Source organism: Malaclemys terrapin, chromosome 11 (genome assembly GCF_027887155.1).
Source record: "Malaclemys terrapin pileata isolate rMalTer1 chromosome 11, rMalTer1.hap1, whole genome shotgun sequence".
Lineage (NCBI taxonomy): Eukaryota > Metazoa > Chordata > Testudines > Emydidae > Malaclemys > Malaclemys terrapin.
This window is the reverse complement of record NC_071515.1, coordinates 48,995,466-49,010,487: the sequence shown is the minus strand read 5'-3', so window position 1 is coordinate 49,010,487 and position 15,022 is coordinate 48,995,466.

The following is a 15,022-nucleotide window of genomic DNA, read 5'->3' as shown; positions in this document are numbered from 1 at the left end:
CTTAGGCTAAATTATATATATTTTAATTTCAGCAAAAATTATTCACCATTTTTTCAGAACAAGCTTAGGAGGAAATTTGTTGTAAAAACTTCATTACATGAGCAAAACAATTGTTTCATTGAGAAAGCTCTAGTACCTCTGTGTTTTGGAGCAAGGACTTTGAAATTTGGCTAAGGGTGGAGAAATTGTCCTGCTGTCCCTGTGAAAATCTGCCCAAATTTGACCAAGCTTGGAGCATCTGAAAATCTCTGTTCATACAATTCCTTACCTACCTTTTGATTGTTGTATTAATCCCCAGGCTGCCAAACAGCAACAGCAGTAACCAGCTTGCACTCTGCTTCCCATGACTGGCTGTGGAAACAGACCATAGGAAGTTCAGCCTCAAGGGTTTGACAGACAGCAGGCTCGTGGCTCCTGATTGGCTCTCTGCCCTCTGTAAAGTGTCTGCCCACCCCGGTTGTCTAATGTGAGCCACCACCCAGGCTGCTACGATCATGGGGAGTCTCAGTGCCCATAGGACCCACGTGTCTGCGTCTGCATTGAAGGCTTCTGTAGCAAAGTATGGACAGGGCAGGGGGTGGGGCAATGCTTAATTTGCTCTGGGGCTTGCCAGGGCTGAGTCCCAGCACCTCTAGGCTTGGTGGTTTATAGCTGCAGTATCTCTGGGCTCCTGATGAGCAGCTGCCACTCAGCTCTGAAGGCAGCGCTGCTGCCAGTAGCAGTGCAGAAGTAAGGGTGGCAATACCATAACATGCTACTCTTGCATCTGTGCTGCTGCTGCTGGTGGCAGCACTGCCTTCACAGCTGGGTGCTACCCAGCCAGCAGCTGCGACTCTACAGTCACCCAGCAAGTGCATAATTTGTGACAGGGCTTCTTTCATGACAAATGAAGCATGTCAGGGAGGGGGGAAGGGTTCTATGGGCAATGAAGCCACCTCTTGGCAGGGTCTGGGTCTCCTGTGTGTGGGACACCTGCAGGGAGCAGAGTTGGAGTGGCTGTGGCTGGTGCAGGTGGCTCAAGTGTACTCATTTCAGCCAATCCCTGGCTGAGCTGGGAATGGGGCCCGCTTAGCCCCTTCCCTGCCCTCCTCAGCCCAGAGCTCACAGACTGCAGAGGGAGCCATAGTAGACTGACATGCCACCTGCTCTCCCAGGGCTGCCGTTGCCCCAGTCCACAGCTTTCCAGAGCCCCCAGCCCTGACTCTGTATTTGAAAATATAGAAAACCCCAAAAATATTTAAATGGTATTCTAATCTTGTTCAACAGGGTGATTAAAACTGCAATTTTTTTAATTGCTTGACAGCCGGTGTGTGTGTGTATATACACACACAATGTCTGTCTGTATATTCACATTGAAAGAATTTTTAGGCTGCAAAGTTAAGCACTCAGATATCAGGAAATGCCAGAATTAGGGTTGTCTGTGCAACCTTAAATTGGTTCCTTTGTGCATTTGTATTATGATTAGGTTTGGCAGAAATCAATTTTTATTTTTTAAACCTTACTATAATCTGAGTATTTTTTTTCAATTTTATTGATTTAAATTTTCACAGCTGTAAGACACTGGGGGTGGGGGGGCAGACAATTATTTGGTGACAGATGTTGAGATTTATAACCATTAAAACAGAAATTGTGAACATCACATGTCAAAAAATACAAAGTGAATATCCATAAATCAAACTCTAAGAAGTTCTAAAGCAATACTTTTCTTAGGAACATAAGAACAACAATACTGGGTCAGTCCAATCGTCCATCCAGCCCAGTGTCCTGTCTTCCGACAGTGGCCAATGCCAGATCCTTCAGAGGGAATGAACAGAACTTCGCCTATCTGCAAATTTCAGTTTTTATTGATAGAAATATTTTTTGTCAATTTATGGCAGTACAGTGAAATTGACATTTGACACCCATAAAAATGTAATCCCTACAAGCCTAATTATGATAGTCTTTAATTACATTATCACAACTCCCACTCCCCCCGCCCCTAACTGTCTTATTCAGTACTCAGTATGGATGGTATTCAGAAAATTTAAATTGCTGATAAGGAAGCTATTTTCTGCAAGATCCTGGCCTCACAAACACAATAGATGTCAATCAGAGCTCAGCTGTGAATATATAAAATGCTAATTCTCTGAAAAATTGGATCCTAGATTTTTCAAATGGGGCACTCAAAATTAGCGTACTCTAGACATAAATATCTGAGCCTCATTTCCTCAGTTGTAAAATGGGGATAACAAACTACTTTATACAGGGATGTTGTGGAGATAAATTAATTTAACAGTTAAGCACTCAGATATGATTACTGGAGGAAATCAGTAATTCTGAATTCAATGCAAGGTTTGAATAGCATGCAGTAAGTGAGGCATAGGGTCACACCTTGAATAATGAGGGTAAAACAAAATATTGAATAGCTGCTCAGTGAGCAGCAACCATCCTGTGCACTGAATGAGGCTGGATTGGAGGGAGAAATAGTGTGAGATCATATGCATAGGCAACATTAATTCTGACATTTTCTAAGTTTTGAGTGCTTGACCTTAAAACCTGAATATTATTTTAATGTAGTCTTTATACATAATATATAGAATTTATAAGCATTTTAACAAAGGTACATTCTGTCCACACTAGTTCAGCCCACGTTTTGAAGGGCCATTTTTTCCAGCCTCCACGTAACTTTTAAAGGTAAGGTAGATATGTCATTTTGGGAAGAGTTCTGTATTTAAAATTTTATTGGCTTCTGTCTTGTCCCTCTAAGTAACACTTTTGTTTCCTTAATATGCTTCAGGTATTACTGATTATAAATAGTTTAAATGTGTTGTGTGACCTCACAGTCCCTTTTTTGGTGGGTGAGCATAAGCAGGCAGAGTTCATGGAATGATGACGACAGAGGCAGGAGCTCAGTAACGGCAGAGCATGTATTTATTACTGGAAGAGGGTGCAGATAGGCAGTTCTCCAACTGCTGCTGGTGCTGCTGACTCCAAAAAATACTTTCATTTCACTTTACACAGGCAGGAACCACCCCTTTACCTGACCTGTCGCTCAGGTTACTTCCTCAATCAAAGTCCTCCTTCCCCTGAGAAGCCACACCCTTTAGGGGCTGTCTGTGGATGTGCCCCACGCACAGACCCAGCCAGCACAGTAGCTTGGTTAGTTACACACACAACTCTGTAAGCAGCTATCCTGTCAGGTAAGTCAGAAGTTTTTAATTTACTTTATATGTACTTCAGTGTTAGTTATTGAGCTTATGGAGTAGCTACGGTACTTTGATCATATGGGGCACAGTTCTTGTGCTCTGTAGTCTGATGAGTGGAAGTCTGTTTTACTGACTAGACCAGGGATGGGCAAACTATGGTCCACAGGCTGGATCTGGCCCACCAGCCATTTTAATCCAGCCCTTGAGCTCCCGTTGGGGAGCGGGGTCTGAGGCTTGCCCCGTTCCAGTGCTCCAGCCAGAGAACAGGGTCGGGGGCCGCTTCACACACCTCCCAGAAGCAGCGGCATGGCCCCACTCTGGCTTCTGTGCCTAGGGGCAGCCGGGGCATGCTGCCTCTACCCCAAATGCTGCCACCACAGCTCCCATTGGCCAGGAACTGCAGCCAATGGGAACTGCAGGGGCAGTGTCTGTGGACAGGGCAGCTTGCAGAGCCGTCTGGCCATTCCTCCGCATAGGAGCTGGGAAAGGGACATGCTGCTGCTTCCGGGAGCTGCTTGAGGTAAGCACCACTTGGAGCCTACACCCCTGAGCCTCTCCCAGTGCCCCAGCCCTGACCCCCCTCCCGCTCTCCAACCCCCCATCCCAGCCTGGAGCACCCTCCTACACCGCAACCCCTCATCCCAAACCCCACCCCAGAGCCTGCAACCCTTCTTGCACCACAACCTCCTGCCCCACCCCGATCCCCCTCCCACCCTCCAAACCCCTCGGTCCGAACCTGGCGCACCCTCCTACACCTCAAATCCCTAGCCCCACCCCAGAGCCCACACCCCCACGCAAAGCTCTCACCCCCTACGACCCCACTCTGCTGCCCCAGCCTGCACCCTGAACTCCTCATTTCTGGCCCCACCCCAGAGCCCACACTCCCAACCAGAACCCTCACCCCCCCTTCCAAACCCCAACCCCAATTTTGTGAGCATTCACCACTCGCCATACAATTTCTATTCTAAGATGTGGCCCTTGGGCCAAAAAGTTTGCCCACCCCTGGACTAGACCCAAGTCCAAAATATAGCATACAAATTAATTAAAACTTTCTCAGACGGGTGAAATGATTCCATTAACACTGCAACAAAGCTAAAAATAGCTATAGTGGACTTGGTGTAAAGTCAATGGAAAATATGGGATATCTAAAATAAAATGTCAGTAAGATTTTGAGGCTATTTAAAATGCTGTTTTCACCCTTCCTGATTCTGAAGGCAAATAATGGCTGAAGGGCTATTAAAGGGCCTCATCCCGAGAGGTGCTGAGCACTTGTAATTCCTACTGAAGTCAACGGGAGAAGCACCTCTAGAATCAGGCCCATGATGGGCTACTTGCATTCTGGCTCAAGGATGTCCTACCACGGATGTGGGGGAGAGGAATGTTTTCTCTTGGCTTGAGTTCCTCTCTCTCTTCCACCATAGGGAACAATTTTCCTTTGGAAAGAAGAGCAAATGATGAAGCCTCTAGTTCAGGCCTATTTTCAGTAGGCCCAGGGGGGAGGCAGTCCAATATGGCTTTTACTTCTGGAGGAATTCTGTGCCACTGCGTATATGCAGAATTCATGTACTGTGAAGATCTTTTTTTTCTCAGCGGAAAATACATTCCGCCCAGAAGTGATGCAGTTACGCCTTTCACTCACCGGGAGCTGCTGTGGCGCCAGAACAGGAAGCAGCTGCTCCTGGTCGGAAGCAGCTGCTCCTGGTCGGAAGCAGCCCCAACTGCGGAGAGGGAAGAGAAGAGGCCCTGTTCCTCACAGCACCCTGCCCATGGGGCCAGGTCAGGAGGCACAGGTTATGCAGGGACAGTCATAATAGGGCATATGGGACTGTTGGGATGGGGTCACAGATTGGGGTTCAGAAGGGCTAGTGATGGGGGACAGATTGGGGTGGGGGGCTGAGTGGGAGTTCAGGGACCCGTGGATGGGGGAGGGGAGCAGCTGAGTGGGGGTGCAGGGACACATGGGGATGGAGGAGGGGGGTGCAGGTACACATGGGAATGGAGGACGGGGGGTGCAGGTACGCATGGGGATGGGGAGGAGGGAGGAGTGCAGGGACACATGGGGGTGGGGGACAGGGATGCAGGGACACAGAGAGAAGGGGCAGATGTGCCTGACTAAATGAGAGAGGCTAGGGGTCAGCCAGGGTCTGTACGGGGAAGGCTCCTTAACAATCTCTCCCCCCCCCCCAAAAAAAAAAAAACCCTGTTCCATACTTCTCCCACCCACACCCAACAACCCTCCAAGTTCACATCCAGGCTCCTTCCCAAAAATGACTTCTGTCTCTCTTAACTCCTTCGTTACCCCTGACTCCCCCAAGCCTTTGCACTGCTTCTGAGGGGTGTGGGAAATATTTATCTGTATTGTAATTTAAATTAGTTATTACTCATTTAAATTCTGTATTAATATGCCTAGTAAGGAATCTATTTGTCAAAAATATTTCCTGAATCTTTTTTGTTGTCTGTATTTTACAGACCTACTTGCCAACAGCTAGTTTGAAATAAATTACCAAAATAATTGAAACTGGATGATTATATTATGTTGTTTTGACAAATAAAATATGCATAATTTTTCAGAATTTTAAAATATTGTGTGCAGAATTTTTAAATTTTGGGCACCAAATTTTATTTTTTTTGGCACAGAATTCCTCTAGGATCAGGCTTTACAGATTTCCTCTTCCTGATGCCAACCTGGGAGCCACTTCACTCCTGGCACAATTTAGAGCCTGTGCTAAATTGCACCCAGTTATCAGTGGTCCCAAGGATCCTTTCCAGTATGTAAGGATCACCTAGCGGTACCTTGGTCCTCTTACTTTCCTCTGGGAATGCCTCCTTTACCAGGAGCCGGGAAGTGGGTGGCATAGAGTTACTATGCTGGCTCTGAGCTACCCCAGAAATCTCTCTGTCTTGAGGGACTTTCCCAGTAACCAATTAATCCATCACTGCAGCCCTCCTTCGTTGCTGAAGTGGCATAAATTTCTGTTTTTAATCTCTCTTCCCCTCCCCCCCGCAGCCCCCCGAAGCTAATGTCATGTCAAAAAGGTGCTGATTATGGACTTTCACATGCAAAAATAAAGGAGCTAGTGTTTCTTCTAATTTTTTCTATTTTTATAAATATAATCCACAGGTTTTGGTAGAGTTAATCCTGATTTAAATGATTTTAAATTCAAGAGGAGACTAAAACCCAAAACTATATTCTGGGATTAGAGTAGTGGTGAAGAGAATGTATAAAAAAGGAGGCTATGGCTACACTACAGATTAGGTCGATATAATTTATGTTTCTTAGAAGTGTGAATAAGATGCCACCCCCCACCCCCCAAAGCAACGTAAGTTACACTGACCTAAGCACCAGTGTGGATAACGCTATGTCGGTGGGAGAGCTTCTCCCGCAAATATAGCTACTGCTGCTGTTTGGGGGTGGATTAATTAAGTCGACTGGAGAACTCGCTCCTTAGAGCATCAGCATTAGCAGTGCTATAGAGGGCTGGTGAAGCTGCACTGCTGTAAACTCTCTAGTGTAGCCATAGCCTCATTTTACAGGAAGCAGACACAGTCATACCTCCGTTACTGTCGTAAAACGTGTAATTCTGCTCAGTCAAGAAATTGTATCTTCAAGATTTATCTTAACTGCCATTCCCTATTGTCTAGTATAGACATATTCTCTGCTGTTTAATTTTTATCTGCTTTTTGTGTTCTCCTGCTTTCTAATTTCCATAAATAAACTTTGATTTATTTATAAGTGGAGTTAATGGCTGTTTTGGGGAACAATCAGGGGAGCCGAAGCAATGGTCTATGCAGGGGAGAGGGAGTGGAGGGTACCAAAGAGCTGGTAAGGCTCCCTGATTCTGAGCGCTGGCTAGCCCCAATGCAATTTTTAGTTGCTGCTAGGTTGTTCTAAGTTGCATCACTGACTTAGGGTCTTTAATGGACCCTATGCCAGTAGAGGAGTGATATAGTGGAGCTCCACACTGCTACACTCTCTCCCTGCTTCCAACATACCCCTTCCTCCCCTTGCTCTCTATATTGGAGGGGGAGGGGACCACAAGCAAAGGAGCTAGCTGCATGCAATTATACATAGCAAGGAATTACCCTTCAGAAGGGAAATTACCTGCTGGGCATTTGTGGCCAGATTATGGTCACTGTGTGCACCCTGAGAAGTACAAAGGGGCTGTAATGTAGTAGAGATTCTGTCCCAGTAATGACCCCCTCCAACCTAGCCCCCACCCTGCAAAGAGGGGCTGAGATGGGATAGAAGTTTCAGTCAAAGGATGGGCATAAGTGTCCCAGTCTCAACTCACTTCTGCTAAATCACTAATTGCAGTAGAGCTGGTTGAACTTTTTTCACAATGAATATAAATCAGAAGCTAGGAACTGTAGAAAATTGATAAGGCAAGCAAAGGGACACAAGGAGAAACATATGGCCAACAGAATTAAGGATAATAAGGACTTTATTATTTATATTACTTTAAAAAATAACTAAACAATTTATTGACAATGCATGACAATTATAGAGAAATTTGCATGTTTTTTTGAAGTACCAGCATTGTTCAGCTCTTCTCTCCTTGCTCTCCACCCCCATCCCTGCCCAATTTACATCCTTCGTTTCTTAATGTTTCTTTTTGGTTTGTTTGGTTGTGCAGAGCCACTTGTGATATTGTGGTGGGTCACTTTGGAGTGCTGGGTAGTTATAGCCTGTCTACTGTGAGTATTTTGTTTTATTTAACTGTAGGACTCTATTGTTCTTTAATGAAAACAAAACAAAAAAAGCCATGTAAATTGCAGCTACATTTAGAAAAAAGGGAGAAAATAAAGTTTGTCTGAAGGAAAGGAAAAAACTTTGTAGGGTAGAAAGGCTATTTTCAGGCTTCTTGGAAGTTACTGTAAACCAGTAGTTTCCAACCTTTTTATGCCCAAGCTCACTTTTTGAATTTAAGGGCAACCCAGGATCTACCCCACCCTTTCCCCAAAGCCCCGCCCTGCTCACTCCACCTCCCACCCCCTGTCGCTTGCTCTCCCCCGCCCTCACTCATTTTCACCAAGCTGGGGTAAGGGGCTGAGGTTCGGGAGGGGTTGCAGGCTCTGGGCTGGGGCCAAGGGGTTCGTTGTGTGGGAGGGGACTCTGGGCTGAGTCAGGGGCAGGGGGTTGGGGTGCAGGAGAGGGGATGAGGGGTGCTGGATCCCGGAGGGGGCTCAGGGCTGGGGTGCGGCCTCTCGCTGGATGGCACTTACCTTGGGCTGCTCCCGGTCGGCGGCATAGCGAGGCTAAGGCAGGCTCCCTGCCTACCCTGGCCCTACGCAACTCCAGGAGGGGCCGACACAACCCTGTGGCTCGTGAGGGGGGAGGAGGGAGACACATGGCTCTGCGCACTGCCCCTCTCTGCAAGCACCACCCCTGAAGCTCCCATTGGCCTCAGCTCTCATTGGCCACAGCTCCCCTTTTCCGGCCAATGGGAGCTTCAGGGGCAGTGCTTGCAGGCAGGAGCAGCGCACAGAGGGAGACTCCTGCCTCCCCTCTCTTGGGTCTGCACTGGCCACTTCCGGGAGCGGCGTGGGGCGGGGCAGGCAGGGAGCCTGCCTTAGCTGCAGCTCAACTGCGCCACCGGAGATCGCAATCGACTGGCAGCTTCTTTAGGATCGACCAGTTGATCAGGATCAATTGGTTGGTGACCATTGCTATAAACAATGCAGAGTGAACAAAAATGAAATATTCTTGTCAATATCCTTTTAATTTTTAACTTTTGGTGACAAATATATTTCACCCCTGTCTGATATTCTTTAATCATCTTGACAGTTGGAATAACAGCAATATAGTATAGTTTAATTCTTATAGTGCTTTTTGATCTATAAACCTCAAAACATTTACAAAAATGGGTAAGACCTCAAGCCAAATGCCAATGAATTCTATGGAAAAACATCCATGGGAATTCAATAGATACTGAGTTGGTTACTGAAGGTGAAATTTACCTCTGTGCAGAGGGTCTTACCAATTCCCTCATTACTCCTGTTTGAAGGCTTTAAGTGAGCATAGGCCTTGTGCTGGCCTTATGCAGGCATGAATTTTACCCTTTACAAGGCAATGTCTCATTCTCTAAGCTCAGGGAATTCATAGTTTAGGCAGTTCATGATGGAGATATGATGGAGTATGGCAGCAACCATAAAACTATGCTTTTAGTCATATTGGAGTAAGTCTTTGATTCATATGTAATATTGTAATTTAAGTGTTGAAGATTCAATAAATCATTGAAGATTTATCCAAGAATGGACAACAATTTGACATTCTCCCATCCCATTGGTGGAACAAGAAAAAAAATGTAATCTAAGTCATGAAACTATTAATAAACAGCTTTACATAAGAACCTATTCCCTTGAGTCTGTCAAGCTCTGCTTCCAACCTTGAAAAAATGAACACCAAGGTACAAAACCATTCCCAGCATATGAACCTTCCCCCAATATTAAAAATATATACAGATCAAGATACACTGTAAAGTGTGTGTTACATCATCTTCTAGTGACTGGTCCATATATAAGATAAGGGACCTGTTATAACTCCCAACTAAGCTCTCCTTTAGCTGAAGTGGCAGAGGTCTGTGGTTTTGGGTCTCAATCAGGGTTCTAATTCCAGTTTCTTCTGTGTAATTTATATTGTAATTGCCCTAATATTACATACCCTCCCCCCTAAAAAGTTCACAGTCAAACTGGCAAATATGCTTTGAGAGCCCAATAATGCATTCTTGCAAAAATGTCTGTCCTCGCTGGTTGTTACTCCTTGGGGTCCATTGCTGCTGTTCCTTATTTTCCCTTTCTGCAGCTCCTAGACTACCCTCCCCTGTCGTCTTTGGTATTTACAGGATGAGTGCTGGTCTAGCAGACTTACCACTGGCCATGTCTGCATTGCCATGATACATAGTTTTTCTGGTGTATGGTGGGATCTTTCACATGCTCCCAATGATCTATCAGTCTTGCCTCTGGTCTATCTGGCTTTCCAGGGCATCAAGCTTTCTGGATAGAGAGGGAGCTGCCAAGTCAGTGTTCTATAGAAGACTTTATTATACTAGGCAGATACTTTTCACAGTCATCTGCAGCTACTGAGACAAAGAAATTATAGTCTTCCTTTTGCTCAATGGCTGGTTTCCCCTTATGCAATGGACACATGCTGAAATTGATGGATTCAGCTCTCTGAAAGCCCTGTTTATAACTGATGGTACTGGATACACACTGTTAACTGACTCCATATCTCACTGTCATATCTTACATGATCTTGAGAGGTCTAGCTTCATATTCAGTATTTAACAAATACTCTGGTGTTCATCACTAGTTTGGGGAAATGGAAAATATATATTCTAACTATACAACAATACAATTTACTCTTCACTGGAGCATAAATGTTTCATTAAACAATTTAATTTGCGGTCAAATATTAGGGCAATTTCTATATCTTATTGTGTTTGTCATGGAAAATTACTTGTGGGAGGTTCAGTCAAGTGCTCCAGAAGCCTTTGTGATCAAGAGATTGGAAAATGGAAGGACAGTCTTTTTGTTCTGCGTTTGTACAGTGCCTAGCACAACAGGGTCCTGGTTTGTGACTAGGTGCCCTTAGGTGCTACTTTAATAAAGTGGATTGAGGGGAAGGGAGGGAAGAGGAAAGGAGACTAAGAAAGGAGGAGAGGCTAAGATTCTGAAGTTTTTGTGAACACTTCAAACTCTAGCAGAGGCTAATTTAAACTTGTTTTTCTTTGCTGAGAGTTAAGTGGACATTATTCAAAGGACACGTTAATGATTCACAGTCATGTCTAGAAGAATCTTTTGATAAAAGATTAGGGAAACAAGGCGAGTGAGGTAATATCTTTCACTGGATCAAAAAAATATATGATCTCACCCACATTGTCTCTTTAATGTCCTAGAATCCACATGGCTAAAACTGCACTTGAGAAAAGATTAACATTAGCTGCTAATTATACCTGCCTTTTTTATGCCACAAGATGTTGCTGTTCGCCTACAATTTATACAGCCTCCACCAGTTGAGCTGTCCAGTGACAACATTATAGTATCCTCCCATCACTGAGCCATTCTTTTTAATCCACACACAAATTTTACTGCAACAATTTTAAAGATCAAGCATTAAAAGCGAAGATGTATTTCTTTCAGTATCATGCTAGGGTTTGCACAAACCACAGAGGACTTGACCCAGAAAATGAATTATAAACCTATATAGCACATCTTTTATAGGGGGGGAGGGAAAGGGGGAAATCACATTTCTTCTTACCATCTCTAGTATCCACCCACACATACCATCTTCATATTTGAACAAGTTAACTACAAATGAAATATAATCAAAATAAATTAGTGGCAAACATACTACTGTACATTGGCATTGAATTCAGAGGAGTAGATTACAGAATCTTGTTATTTTGCAGATCCTGTGTATTATACATTTCTAACAGAACAATCTCAACACCAAACTATCGGGGTATACTACAGGTATTTTGGAGGAAAATGTAGGCAGTGAGATTTTAGGAAATTTATGAAAATGCAAAATAAAATGTTTTATGCAGTGTTGTGGTAGCAGTGTTGGTCCCAGGATATTAGAAAGTGAGATAGACAAGCTATTGAGCTTGCACAGAGCTCTTCTGTGGGTCTCTCTCACCTACATAAGTTGGTCCAATCAAATATATTACTTCACACACTTTGTCTCTATAATAGATATGTACATTTTATAAGGCAAAATGATTTCTCAGCAGCACTTCATAATCTGCTCTAGTCACTATCAGAGTTAACATAGACTGGTGCATGTAGATCTATATATAGCGGTTCAAAGTCAACACTGATGTGAACAGACACAACTTCATTGACTGCACCCATTTACACAAGGTCTGAATTTGGTCCAGTTTCTCTTCTGCCTTTAATTTATTTCTAACTGTTGTTTCAGAAGTTCTTTTTTGTAACACCATAGTACACTTATAAAGTTTGTTGACAATACAAAGCTGGGCGGGGGGGTTGCAAGTGCTTTGGAGGATAGGATTAAAATCAAAATGATCTTGTCAAACTGGAGAAATGGTCTGAAATAAATAGGATTAAATTAATATATTAAATTAGTATATAGGTAAATAAGGACAAATGCAAAGTACTCCAAGGGAACAATCAGTTGCACACATACAAAATGGGAAATGACTGCCTAGGAAGGAGTACTGCAGAAAGTGATCTCGGGGTCATAGTGGATCACAGGCTAAATATGAGTCATTGATGTAACACTGTTGCAAAAAAAGCAAACATCATTCTGGGATGTATTAGCAGGAGTGTTGTAAGCAAGACACAAGTAGTAATTCTTCCACTCTACTCCACGCTGATTAGGCCTCAGCTGGAGTATTGTGTCCAGTTCTGGGAGCCACATTTTAGGAAAGATGTGGACAAATTGGAGAAAGTCTGGAGAAGAGAAACAAAAATGATTAAAGGTCTAGAAAACATGACCTCTGAGGGAAGATTGAAAAAACTAGGTTTGTTTAGTCTGGAGAAGAGAAGTCTGAGAGGGGACATGATAACAGTTTTCAAGTACATAAAAGGTTGTTACAAGGAGGAGGGAGAAAAATTGTTCTCCTTAACCTCTGAGGATAGGACAAGAAGCAATGGGCTTAAAATGCGGCAAGGGCAGTTTAGGTTGACCATTAGGAAAAGCTTCCTGTCAGGGTAACTAAGCACCGCATAAATTGCCTAGGGAGGTTGTAGAATCTCCATCATTGAAGATTTTTAAAAGAAGGTTAGATAAACTCCTGTCAGGAATGGTCTAGATAATACTTAGTCCTGCCATGAGTGCAGCGGACAGGACTAGATGACCTCTCCAGGTCCCTTCCAGTCCTATGATTCTATGTATTTGCATGATACATTTTCAGTCTGGCTGCATTCAGAAGGTCGGGCTTGAGGATGGTTGTGTTCAAGGGAGGCCTTTGTTAACTTCAGAAACTACACAGATCTGACATCATCAGCTCTACAGGACTGAAGATGTCCTCTGGTTAAGGGATTTAGAAGCCTCGTTGGCAAAACTGGAATTTATGTTTTCTAAAGTCAATAGGTCAATGGCTTGTTTACACTACACAGCTTTTAGCAACACGGCTGTGTCGTTACAGCCATGCTGCTAAAAATTGGGCAGTGTAGCTGCTGTTTGTCGGCTCTCCTGCCAACAAAAAACTTCCACTCCCCAATGAGCGGCATTTGCGTTGTTGGCAGGAGAGTGGCTCCTGCCGACAACACGCTGTTCACACTGGCACTTGTTGCGGCCAAACTTTTGTCTTCCGAGGGGAAGGAGGGGGGGAAGTTTAACTCTTCTGAAAGACAAAAGTTTTGTCATTCAATTGTCATTGTAGACATAGCCTAAGAGCTTCACTGAGGAAGCTAGTAGAATTAGTAAGGTGCTCTCTCTCTCTCTCTCTCTCTTTCTCTCTCTCTATATATATATCAGAAACAATGGTGTCCAAAGTCTGTATTAGCAGCTAAGAGGATCAGTCTTTCCTTGAAGGCTAATAAATTCCTAGATACATCTCAGTGGAGCAATGGACTAAACATTGCAAGTAGCTATTTATAATCGTATATGGGACCCTATTGCAGATATGCATGTGGAGTGATGATTAAAGAACTTGATGGTGCTCTTTATAAACTTCTTAATCAAACAGAAACACTAAGATAGGATTAAAAATTGTGTGGGAGTTTGATGTGATTGATGGAATCTTTGCAATGATGGAAGGTCATCTTAAAATACCATTAAGAAGATTCTGAAGCTAACTTAGATTAGATGATTTTTTGATGAAATAGATGTGGTGTCACTTCTTACATTCAGCAACATATTTTCTCCAGATTTGATGGCACATTTTTTTTAGAAAAGCCACAGAAGGAAAGAAAGAATGAGCAAGACTATATGGCACTTTCCCTTTCCCATTTCCTGGCTGCATTTATCTTGTCTTTCTTATTTAAATTTGGTACTAAAAAAAGCACTGAAACAGAATGTGCGAGCAACCTGGCAATAACTAGACTTACAGTAACCACCCTACACCATTAATACTGGTACACAAATCAAACTAATTCTCCCAGAAAATAGCATAGAATAATCAAATAGAAGTAACTGTCAAGAATGATGGCTTGCAGCTGCACCTGCCCAGTCTCTAGGCAGCGTATGAGCACAGATGAGCCACAGCAGGGCTGTCTCATTGGCTGCTGAAGTCAGGAAACCCACTTTTAAGCCCAACAGCAACAACCAATCTCTGGCGGCTTACTGTACAGGCCTGCAGCTGTGATCTCTTCTGTGTCTGTCTTGCTCCAGCTCTGATCCTACCTTGTTACCAGCCTTGTTCTGGCCCTGACCAGCCCAACCCAGCCCAGCCCAGCCTTGTCCATTCCACTCCAGGCCCTGATTCCCGGTTCCTGACTTTGACGTTTGGTGCTGTTCGTGGCCGCTGACTCCAGCTCTGACTAGTAGGCAAGACTGCCTATATCTCGGTTTCTGACAGTAACAACTAATCTCAGACAACAGAAAAGGAAAACTCAAGAAAAATTTTCACCCCCAAATCTTACCCAGGAACATCGCCTCATCCATCTTAAAGAATGCAGTTTTTTGTCCTGTCTACTGAGTTTTGTGTGTCACAGACTGTGTTTAAGTGATTAGATTCTGGTGGTGTCTATTGCTGTTAAACATAGTCTAGAGAACTGTGTGTGAGCACGCTGGGGGCATGTCTACGACTTTGCTTCCACTGTGACCAGTTGTGTCAAACTGTACTAGGAGGAGAGAATCCTACACATTTTCTGAAGGAGCAGCAGGGATCATTGCTGTGTGCACTTTCCCCAGCTCACTTGAAGGCTTT